The 12,644-nt window shown below is 37.6% G+C and overlaps 1 protein-coding gene across 9 annotated transcripts in view; it reads left to right on the plus strand.

Annotated features, from left to right (window-relative positions):
* The window catches only part of CYB5R4 (cytochrome b5 reductase 4), a 122,637-nt gene that overhangs the window by 95,491 nt on the left and 14,502 nt on the right, over nucleotides 1–12,644 (plus strand). The window contains exon 16 of one of the 9 annotated variants that reach the window (XR_011974399.1): nucleotides 11,125–11,353. The exons of 7 other annotated variants lie outside the window; for them this stretch is intronic. The gene's annotated coding sequence lies outside the window, so the exon portion shown is untranslated. Of the gene's footprint in view, nucleotides 1–11,124; nucleotides 11,374–12,644 lie in introns of all 9 variants that reach the window. One more of the 9 variants, XR_011974398.1, reaches the window with a different exon arrangement.

Consider the following 12,644-nt stretch of genomic DNA (forward strand, 5'->3'; position numbering starts at 1 on the left):
AAACCTTTATTAAGCACCTGTTCTGTGCAGAATAGTATGCTTGGCATTTGGGAAAAGACAGCGTTGAAATAAGGTGGAGGGCTCCTCATGGAGCTGATAATCTATTGAAGGATAAGATAACAAACATAAATTACAATAATAACACAGTATTGCATGGTTAGTACATTAAAGAGGTAGAAGACAATATTCTATGTGAATACCAGAGGGGAAGATGGTTAAGGATATGAGGGAAGGGAAGAAGAAGGGTGAGGAGTAAGAAAGGCTTCCTGGGGGAGGTATCACTTAAGTTCAACTTTAAAGGAGGACTAAAGGCATTAGCATATAGAGAGGGAAGAGGAACCTCATTCTAAGCATAGATAACTAGAGCGCATGCATGTGTGTGTCTGTGTGTGTGTATATATATGAATATGACTATATTTGGGAGATAGAGGAAGGTCAGTTTGGCTAGGGAAGAGTTCCTGGAGTAAGAAGAACATATAATAAGGCTATAAAGGTAGGCTGGTATCAGATCGTGAAAGACCTTAAATGCCAGACAAAGGAGTTTGACCATTACTCTGTAGGTAATAGAGACTCAAGGGAGATTTTTTTTAACAGATGAGTGATGTCACTGCATCTTAGAGTTGGAAAGGAATTGTGGCATTCTTGTCCAAGTTATGCCTTGGCAAGAATCCCTTCTACAACATCCAGCCTTTTCTTGAAGTACTCAGATGAAAGGAAATCCAGTTTCTCCCAAAGCAGCCTATTAGACTTTGGAATAACTATAATTGTTAGGAAGCTTTTTGTGCATGGAACTGCCTCTGTAATTTTCACTAACTGCTTCTGGTTCTGCTTTCTGGGGCTAAGTTAAAACAAAACAACAAAATAAGTCCAATATCTCTTCTGTATTATGAAGACAGATATTATCCTCCCCCTCTCCCCATAATCATACTTTTTTTTTAGCTAAACATCACTAGTTCCATTGATATTTTTTCAGAAGATATGGTCTTGAAGTTCTTTGCTATCTTCTTGTATGTACTGTTCAGCTTCTCAGTGTCCTTACTTGGATAAAGCCCCTAAAACTGAACATCCTTGTGTAGACTGATCAGAGCAGGGGACAAGCATGCTGTATCTTTCTTTTTAGGTATGAGACCTGCCTTCCTTCAGACTGAGACTGCATTGGCTGTTGTGGCAACCATACCACACAGTTTGCTTATTGAGTTTGTAGGCTACTAAAATTCCTAGGATCTTCTTTGAGATTGTGCCATTTTTTGTGTTTTTTTTCCCCCATAGGATCATAGATTATAGATTACTAAGGTTCCTTAGAAATCATCTAGGTCATCTCTTCACATTTGCCATTTTGCAGATCCAGTGGAGTGTCTCGATTGAGTCTCTTTATTACATTATATTTAATATGTTATTATTATATATTTTAATATTACATATTATTATATATAAATAATATATTTAAGATATTATATTAGATAATACATTATATAATATAAAATATAATTTATTATATTATAACCATATCCTCTCTATATATGAACTGCGTATAAAACCACCTGAATTTTTTGTTAGAATACTTTTTGATTTTACAAATCCACTTCAGTATTTTATAGGATAAAATATGTCAAATGTCATCTGTAGAGTCCCTAAGGTCTGTATTGTGTTAATAGTAGACTCATTCCATTGTCCCCAGAAGAAGTTTTATGAATTATTGAAAGAGGCAGATTCCAATTTGATAAAAGGCAGAACTTCTTCACAGTTAATTTTGTCCAAAAGTGGAATGGTGGACTTCACTATTTAGGTGGTGCTTTGATGACTGTTTGTCAGATCTCTTGTAAAGGATATCACTGATCAAGCTTGAGAGGGATTGGGTAGAGGATCTCTGGGTTCCTTTCCAACCTTGAGATTATCTGATTCTTTGAATCATGTGAATGTAAAATAGAGTATAATTGTCAGTTTGTAGAGGATACCTCTAAGACAGCGAGTAGTCAGTAAACATTTATTAAGCAACGTCTGTGTGCAAGGCACTATGCTGAGAGCTGGGGATGCAAAGAAAGGCAAAAGGCAAGTCCCTGCTCTCAAGGAGTTCACAGTCTAATGGGAGAGATAACAGCAAGCAGTTATGTACAGATAAAGTATAGACAGGATGAATGGGAACTAATCACCAGAAGAAAGGCACTACTAGCAAGATTGTGGCTGTTATAATTTATCCTGACAAAGTTTGTTTATAAATTTGTATTAATGGTTGCAAGGTAGACAAAAGTGTATGAGACCTGGAGTCAGACTGAGATCTATTGCTAGCTCTGTCACTCACTAGCATGTAGCCTGAGAAGAACCACATCACTCCCCTAGACCTCACTTTGCTAGTATTATCCTTATTGCACCCTACCTCACCAGTGAGCTGTCAGGTGTTATCTGAATGAGTGTAAAGGTTTATCTAGAAAAGTAAGGTACTGGACAAGATGTTTTCTAGGGTACTTTCCATCCTTAAAGTTCTCTGATTATATAATCTCTTCTACTTCTTTAATTTTATGCATGTTATTGTTATCTTTATTATAATCTTTAACCAGTTTAAATTATTAGAAAAGAAGGATTTAATTTGCCTTCCTAATTTTCTTTCTTCATCCATTTTTACTTATTCAGCTTCATCAGAGAAGTAACCCTGGGCTTTCTAGTCCAGGCCTGAAAACAGACTATAATCCAGAGTAGCCTTTCTAAGTATGGAGAAGCCCATCACCAAGAGAGTCTTCTCAAGGTGATGAGCTAATGAACCTAAGATGTGATCTGCTTTAGTAGTGGGAATACTTACACTGGAAACATATGATTCTTTTGACCTCCTCCATTTTTCTTTTTCTATCCCACATCGAGGGTACAGTGTGATACAATGAAAAGAGCACTGTATTTAGAGGACCTGGATTCAAATCCTGGCTCAACTATTTATTCCCTGTGTGACATTGGTGAAGACATGTAACCTCTTTGGGCCTCAGTTTCTTCTGTAAAATGGAGGGATTGGACTACCTGACCTCTGAGGTTCCTTCCAGGTCAAAGTCTATATCTTTAAGATCTGTGATTTCGTTGAAGGGGTCTTCTTAGCATGGAAACTCCTTCCACGGAAGCAGACCATCAACTAGAAGGTTAGAGAGTTGTCTGGGGTACTGAGGAAATTGTATGATTTACCCATAATCACACAGGTGAAATGTTTCAGAGGCAGGATTTGGACTCAGGACTTCGGAATTCCATGACCTTCTGTCAGAATCCCAGACATTTTGAAGAGTAGAAGATAGCTAGAGTGAAGTGGAGTAGAGAACAGTGAAGAGTAAAGCTGGACCTTATTCCATTACACACCTCCAGAAAAATTTTGCTTTGAATTATTTACTTGATTTTCTTTTGCAACCACATGTGTTTGCGTCTCAAGAGTTTTCTTTCCCAGACTAAAGCTGATGTTTTACATTTTAGTATTGATTACTTTTGCTTATTTTTGGTATACGTATGTCTTAGTATTATATAGTATTTGTTGTCATTTTTTATATGTTACCTTACATCTTGTGAATTAACAGTGTTTATATATAAATAGAAGTCGTCCAGTTCAACTTGTAACTTAGCCTTTGGCATCACCTCTGTTATTGTCTTCAGCAGGTGGTCTTCCAGCTTCTGCTTAAAAGAGTTCTTCTGAATTCTAAGCATTTCACAAAATCATTGAGTCAGAAGGGATTCAAGAGGCTTTCCACTATAATTCTTGCCCATTGAATAGCCCTTGAATAGTAGCAGTTGTAGGTTGTTGTCCAGAATCTTGGGACAGTTATCTCATCTACTTCTGGGTTCATACAACATGAACTTTAAGGTTCCTGGAAGGTTTTGCTGTTCACTCAGGAGCAGGGGCTTTCTTCGGATGATCCAGTAGTCCACACCTACAAGTTTGACAGCTATGAGAGTAATCAGAAGGGTAGGGACCCTTAGAAGACATAATTGTGACAAACTCCTTGTAACATTGCAATAAAGTTTTTTTATGTTTCCCATAATTGCATACGTTAAGTCAGGTCACATTACTTAGAAGGCTTACTATAGACTAATTTTGAGCAGGGAAATTTACATGTCACCAAGGTAACCAAGAAAATTTTTAAATATCTTGAAACAAAAGATCAGAGCAATACAGTGGTTATCACTGGTATTAACTAACCTCAAATCTCCTTGTATACTAGTCACCCATGCTCAATGTCCATTTAATCAGTACATTTTGAGTCTCAGATGTCTCATGTAGTTTTCTGGTCGCTAGATATCTTTTCTTAAACAACAGGCTTTATTCTCAGGACAGCTCTAAAAAAGGCTCTGCTTTTGTGTTTCCAAATCCAGAGGTTCCTAGATAATTCTGAAACTTCAGTTTATATACCATTTTCTTTTTCTATCCTTCCTTTTAAGTCCTGTACCTGATATAATAATCTTAAAATTTATGAGGGTCCAACTGCAAAATGAACCCTTCTGCCCTTTAAGATTATCAGACAGATACCTTTAAAATGGGAAGGTAATTTCACTTTCTTTACCATTATCAGCACAATTTATGTGTAACTTCCTTAATCCTTAATAAATCCTTAATCCAATTTTGAGAATTTATTACTAAAACATACTCAAAGCCTGAATTTCCATGATAAATAAATTTGGAAGCCAATCATACATACACACACACATATACATATACATATGCATATATATGTATATGTATATGTGTGTGTGTATATATATATATATACATATATATTATATATATATATGTATATATACATACACACCCACACACACATATTTCTTCAAGGAAACAGTCCAATCTTATTGCTTTCTCAAAATTTAGTATTCCATTTAAATTAGAAAACTTTCACATTACATCTTTGCCTTAATACTTTGTTTAATCATTTACCCCTTGGGAGGATGGTATCATCCCTGTATTATCATTTGACCACAAATATAGGTTAAAATTGTAAGGTGTTCATACTTGCATCCTATTATAACAACTCAGAGATGTTCCAATATCAGTCTATTATTTAATAGATTTAGTATTGTACTTAAAAAACTTCTTGATTATAGAAGTTCGCTGTACAAGGAAAAAGAGGGTTATAGTTTTAACAGTGTCAAGTATCATAACAGAGGGAAAAACTTCCTTAGCTCTGTTTGATTCCAGGCATGAGTCATATCTGACAGCCAATCATATAGTCACAGGGTGTTAAAAGCAAGGCTCAGGATTAACCAGGTGGGGAAGTTTCCTTTTTAGAAAGGAAATAGTAGAGGATTCTGCCTAGGCTCTGCCAAGGTTGTCCCTAAAACTTTTTGCGGGCACAGACATCCACTTTAGCAGTTTACAGACTGCATTACATGCCATTTTCTACTACTGGCCTCATGGAGATAACTGTCCCTATAATCAAACCTCACAACAATAGTAAATTATAGTGCCAGGAATTTTTATCTTAATCTTTTATCTTAAATATCTTAAAACTACCCATATTCTGGGACTTCAGACATAGAGCAAATATCTGATAGTTTACTCATCATTAATATGTTGAAGCTACATCTTTAAACCACCCTGTACATGTTCATAATGGCCAAGAATTTCAAATGAAAATTTGCTATTATAAATTATTATCACCTGCTTTATAACAAAATATATACCTCATTAGATATTTAACAGTTTTCAAATATCTATTTTTATCATATCCTTTTAAAAGCCCAATTTATAATCTAACATCATCCAGATTAAAATGTTTTGTCTAATAGCATTTCTGTTACAATGGTCCCTCAAATTTCATAATATAAGAGAATTTAGAAATACAATAATAACATAAACAGTGTCATGTATTTAGAACATGAAGCAAAACTTCAGATGATATCATTTGCATTTCCAAATTATCAGATATAAAAATCATTGATCTTATTACCTTTGGCATTTTAAAACCACTTTAGAGTTATCAGATATGAAACAATTACATTCAATTAAAGAAATAATGTAGTGCTTAGTATATGCCAGTCACTGTGTTCACAATCATTGTATCATTTGATCCTCTCAACAACCCTGGAAGGTGGGTACTATTATTGTTTTTCTCTTTACAGATCAGGAAACTTGAGCAGAGATAATATAACTTGCTTAAGATTACACAATTAATAAGTTTCTGCAACTGGGACATAATTCAAGTTTCCCTACATTTTTCCACCATTTTTTTCAGTACCTGGATTTGGGAATCTGATCTGGGATGAGAGGGCTTAACAGGGAGAGGGTCTCATGACCTGGGGGAGTCACAGCAATCTCTTTGGTTTAAACAATCTCTTCTCTTTTTTCATGGTTAGATATGTCCAGGGAGGATTAACAGGAAGTTGCTATAAGATGCAAACCATTTACCTATTTTTTCCTTTCTTCACTCTGGGATTACTTTGAAACTAGCTGTCTTCCTTCATTGCCCTAGAACAATGAAGCTATTAATCTTGCCATTTACTTTTACAACATTTATAAAATCTAATCCTTATTTTTCCTTAAAACATATTCTGTAAAGGTACCCCAAAACTTACTAAGGCTTTTCAGAAGGGAGTTTGTTCTGGGAATTACCCCAAAGACTCAGGAGGTCTGTCCTGCAGTCTTAAAAGTTATAAATCTCCAAACCTATAAAATCTGCTGTTTTTCATTAGTTCCACAAACTTTGATTATCTGACTTTATTTCTGTAATTTCAACATAACCAAAGCTGAAATAAAAGAAAAAAAGTGTCTTACAGATGTTTTCTTGTAAGCTAATCCCCCAAGGAAAGCCTAAAGTGGGAGTTAGTCTTGCTTACCTGGAACAATTGTTTCAACTGTGAAAGTTCATTAATCTTTCCTAGTGTTCTAAACTCTCTGGCTACAGCCCTTAGAAGTTTTTTTGACTGGCTGCATTTTAAATCTTTCAGGGTAATAGAATCTAGCTCACAACATAGATATTTTACATTTTACAAAGACACAAACAGACAAAATGACAAGATACCAGTAGATGCAGAAAATTCTAATGAAGCCCATAATTGCAATTCTAATTTTAGCCAGTTCGGCTGAGGCACAGTTACTGACACATGCAATTTAAAAAAAAGCAGCCAGAGGTAAGCAGTTGCAATTTTACAGAGGCTTGTAGTTTAAAAATAGCAAAGACACACAGAAAGGCCAATTAAGAGAGGTGTGCATTTTATGAAAGGATATCCTTACCAGAGTGATCTGAAGCCAGCTGGGTCACTAGAAGGGCCCTGGAGTTTTCCTCACAGAGAACACTGTGCTCAACCATGGTGGGAGCTCAGAGGACTGGAGCAGGGACAAGGGCAGAGGACTCACTAGATGAGGGTGGGGTCAGACTCTGGAGAAATAAATCTCCAGTGGTGCCTGGTCTGTTCCCACTGGCACTAGAGAGTCCAATGGGCCAGCTACATGTCCAATCCCACTTCTGACACCAAGTAATGTCAACCAGGTGGAACTGCCCTCTTATTTTTGGATGACCTGAGCGCAACAGAGTAGGTTAGGGTCAAGAGATTCAGTGATCAAATAGAAGTTTAATTTCAAAGTCAGGGAAATAGCTTGCAAGTTAGGAGGCAGATTAGGAATATGTGCTGGGGACCCACTCCTTGTGGGGGAGATCTCAATATTTTACCAGTGGCTGCATAGTGATCTGTAGCCCCTGACAATAAGGGGTAACAACTACAATGAGATAAGTTTAATTCATAGCAGGGTTTCATGACCAGAACATGGGTTCTTGTGCAAAGTTGTCCAAGCTCAAAGAACACCTGGTGCTGGTCAAAACAATACAATAATTATATGAAGGAATTTTGGGATTTTACTGTGGCTGAGATCATTCATAGGGTGAGCACAAAGGATTGTTGTTATGCCAAGCTCAGGGCCCAGCTTGCTTGCTGGGCCTTGACTCTGGAAAACAAGTTGTCTCCTAATATCTTGACAACAGGGACTCAAAAACTCTCATGAAAAAGTGTAAGAGAAATATTTTGATTATCATCTTTTATTTGTTGAGTGCTCTTGAGGATATGCCTTTTATTAGCAGCCTGAGAATAGAAAGTGCCTGTGGATACTTATTTCACATGCAGAGATAAGTATAATAAATATAATAGATTTCTAAGTACTTGGGGTACTTATCCAATACAGGGAACGCTGACACTAATGTTTAGTCTCTTGTAGTTTTGTAGCTCATTCAAGTTTCATAGCCATGAGGAAAACAGAACACAGAATTTATAGATATTTTATTGTTAATATACCAAAAGTTTTTTGGCCTTGTGATTGGTCTCCCTACCTCATGTAGGGAGGGTTCCCTCTCCACTCAGTTGCCAAAGTGATACTTCTAAAACATGGGTCTGACTATGTAGTTTTTCTGCTCAGTAAACTTCAGTGGCCTTTTACTACTTCTCCATTAAAATTCAAACTCCTCAGACATTTAAATATTTTACAACCCCTTTCTTACCTGTCTTTCTAGACTTATATATTATTCCCCTCTACCTACTCTTTGATTCAGCCAAACTAATCTTTTTTTAAAAATTTACTTATTTTTAGATTACGACATTCATTTCCACAAAATTTTGAGTTCCAATTTTTCTCCCCATTTCTCCCCTCCCCCCACCCCATAACACCTTGCATTCTGATTACCCCTTCCCTCAATGTGCCCTCCCTTCTATCACACCCCACCCTTCCCTTATCCCTATCTTCTCTCTTTTCTTGTAGGGCAAGATAAATTTTTATACCCCATTACCTGTATTTCTTATTTCCCAGTTATATGCAATAACAATTGTCAACATTCGTTTCTAGTACTTTGAATTCCAGCTTCTCTCCCTTCCTCCCTTCCCACTCATCCCCACTGAGAAGGCAAGCAATTCAATACAGGCTATATATGTGTCGTTTTGCAAAAGACTTCCATAATAGTCATGTTGTGTAAGGCTAACTATATTTCCCTCCATCCTACCCTGTCTTCCCTTTATTCTATTCTCCATTTGACCTTGTCCCTTCTCAAAAGTGTTTACTTCTAGTTACTCCCTTCCCCCATTTGCCCTCCCTTCTATCATCCCCCTCATTCCACATTGTCCCCTTCTCTCCTACTTTCCTGTACTGTAAGATAAATTTTCATACCAAATTGAGTGAGCATGTTATTCCCTCCTTAAGCCATATGTGAAGAGAGTATGCTTCACTTTTCCCCTCTCACCTCCTCCCTTTTCTCCTCCATTGAAAAAAATTTTTCTTATCTCTTTTATGAGTGATAATTTGCCCCATTCCACTTCTCCCTTTCTCCTCCCAAAATATTCCTCTCTTACCCCTAATTTAATTTTTTTATAAATATCCCTTCTGATTCACCTCAACCTGTGCTCTCTGTCTATATGTGTGTGTATGTGTAATCCCTTCACCTATCCAGATACTGAGGAAAGTCTCAAGAGTTACACATATTATCTTTCCATGTAGGAATGTAAACAGTTCAGCTTTAGAAAGTCCTTTATGATTTCTCTTTCCTGTTTACCTTTTCATGCTTCTCTTGGTTCTTGTGTCTGAAAGTCAGATTTTCTCTTCAGTTCTGGTCTTTTCATCAAGCATTCTTGAAAATCCTCTATATCACCGAATGACCATTTTTTCCCTTGAAGTATTATACTCAGTTTTGCTAGGTAGGTGATTCTTGGTTTTAATCCCAGTTCCTTTGACTTTTGGAATATCCTGTTCCAAGCCCTTCAATCCCTTAATGTAGAAGCTGTCAGATCCTGTGTTATCCTGATTGTATTTCCATAATTCTTGAATTGTTTCTTTGTAATTGCTTGCAATATTTTCTCCTTGACCTGGGAACTCTGAAATTTGGCCACAATATTCCTAGGAGTTTCTTTTTTCAGATCTCTTTCAGGAGGTGATTGGTGGATTCTTTCAATATTTATTTTGCCCTCTGGTTCTAGAATATCAGGGCAGTTTTCCTTGATAAATGAAAGGTAATGTCTAGGCTCTTTTTTTGGTCATGGCTTTCAGGTACTCCCATAATTTTTAAATTGTCTCTCCTGGATATATTTTCCACGTCAATTGTTTTTCCAATGAGATATTTCACATTATCTTCTATTTTTTCAATCTTTTGGTTTTGTTTTTAATTTCTTGGTTTATCATGTAGTCATTAGCTTCCCTCAGCTACACTCTCATTTTTAAAGAACTATTTTCTTCAGTGAGCTTTTGAACCTCCTTTTCCATTTGGCTGATTTTGCTTTTTAAAGCCTTCTTCTCCTCATTGGCTTTTTGGACCTCTTTTTCCAGTTAAGTTAGCCTATTTTTCAAGGTGTTATTTTCTTCAGCATTTTTGTGGGTCTCCTTTAGCAAGCTGTTCCATCGCCTCAAGCCATTGCATATTCATTTTGGAGGTACTGGATGCAGAATTCTTGACTTCCTCTGACAGTATGCATTGTTCTTCCTCATAAGAAAGAAAATACCTGTTCTCCAAGAATACCTGTTCTGTGGTCTTATTTTTTTTTCCCTTTTTTGGGCCTTTTCCCAGCCAGTTACTTGACTTCTGAATCCTTTGTCAAGAAGAGGGTCCTCGTGCTCCTCCTTACCCCAGGACCATGCTCAGGGCCAAGATTCAGATCAGCTGCTCATTCCCCCAGGGACTTTAAGCTGAGCTGCTCCCACAGTGGAGGCTGCTGCCTGATTGGCCACTGCCACGCAGTGCTGCTGCCCCACTGCTGCCTGGGGCCTGTGCTGGGGGGAACCCTGCTCCCCTCTCACCCAGCTGGGAAAGCCCTCTCACTGACCTTTGAAGCTTTCTTTGGCACTTGTGGGTTGCGGGATCTGAGACCCTCCCTGCTGGAGATTCTGCCCCAGAGGCCTGATCTGGTCCTGTTCCTCCCGCGTAGCCAGGGCTGGGCTCCTTTCCACTTGGCGTCCTGTGGCATAGACCTTTCCTGTCGTCCTTCCAGTTTACCTTTGGCTGGAGATCTCTTTCACTCTGTCATTCTGTGGCTTCTGTTTTTCAAGAATTTGTAGAGAGTCATTTTTTACAGGTATTTTATGGTCTGTGGGGAAGAGCTATAGAATGTGCATATTTCTACTTCATCATCTTGGCTCCACCTCCATTCTTGTTTTTTCTTTACATGTTACCTTCTGTCTCCCTTCCCCATACCTTTGCCTAGGTACAGCCTAATGTGTTCGTCCTTTGTTGTGGAAGAAGACCATGCCATCAGAGAATGATGACATGACTTGCACTTGACTTTGTTTTGAGTGAGGGAGAGCTGTGCAGGTCACCAGCCTCACTTCTCCAGAGCCATCTGGATCCAGTGACCAGATATTCATCAGGATGACTGGAGATGACCCAGGATGAGGCAATTGGGGTTAAGTGACTTGCCCAAAGTCACACAGCTAGTGAGTGTCAAGTGTCTGAGGTGAGATTTGAACTCAGGTCCTCCTGACTCTTGCAGTGGTGCTCTATCCTCTGCACCACCTAACTGCCCCGATAGAGCCTAGTATTACAATCTGATAGTACAACTATGGTACAACTTTTTGTTATACTTCATGCCTGAAATATACTCCCTTTCTACTACTACTTCTTAAAAAGAAGCAGTAAGAATTCCTAGCTTCCTTTAGAGTTCAGGTCATATACTGCTGTATAAGGTCTCTCCTGATCTCCCTAACTGCATGTACTTCTCCCCCCTCCCAAAAATCACATACAGTTATCCCTTCCATATTGTGGGGGTTAGGGACACATTTTTAACTGTGATACGGAAAATCTGTGTAAAATGTTTTGGTCCTCCCTTTGTAACAGAGAAGAAGTCTGAATTTTTTCCTTTTCCTTTATAGGGTATTAATATTATACAGTACTACATATATTTTATGCATTTCTGAGTTTCTCAATTTTTTCTTTGTCATCTGCTGGCCTTCCCATGTTGTCTGTGAGTTTCACAAGACTCCTGAAAAATTCCTATTTAATTTCTTTTGTCAACCTGCAATTATTGAAACTCTAACAGGGAAAGTCAAAATGTGGAAGGGATAACTGTATGTATGTAATATAGATATAGCTATACTTACACATATCCATGTATACACACATACATGTATACCTGCACATGTATATATGTATTATATATGCACATGTAGTACACATATATATCCATATACATATATACAGAGAGAGAAATTATTTTTCTGTGTGTCACCTTCTGTAGAATATAAACTTTTGAGTGAAGAAGCTGTTCATTTTTGCCTTAGAATCCCCTTGCCTAGCTCATTTCCTGGCACTTGATGATGCTTAATTAATATTTATCTGTTGCTTCAGTCCTTTTTCATGATTTTCTTGCATCACTCTCATTTCTCTTCCCAACTTTTCCTCTACTTCTCTTACTTGATTTTCAAAATCCTTTTTGAGCTCCTCCATTGCCTGCAACCAATTCATATTTCTCTTGGAGGCTTTTGATGTAGGAGTTTTGACTCTGCTATCCTCTTCTGGTTGTATGTCCTGATCTTCCTTGTCACCAAAGTAAGATTCTGTAGTCAGTTCTTTTATGATGTTTACTCATCTTCCCAGCCAAACAATTGACTTTCTAACTCTTTGTCAAGGTAGAACTCTGCTTCCAGTGAGAGTGGGGGTGGGTGTACTGTCTCAGGCTTTAGGGATTTTATATCGGCTGCTTGATGTCCCACTGTCTATGGGCCCAGA

Source organism: Notamacropus eugenii, chromosome 2 (genome assembly GCF_028372415.1).
Source record: "Notamacropus eugenii isolate mMacEug1 chromosome 2, mMacEug1.pri_v2, whole genome shotgun sequence".
NCBI classification, from domain to species: domain Eukaryota; kingdom Metazoa; phylum Chordata; class Mammalia; order Diprotodontia; family Macropodidae; genus Notamacropus; species Notamacropus eugenii.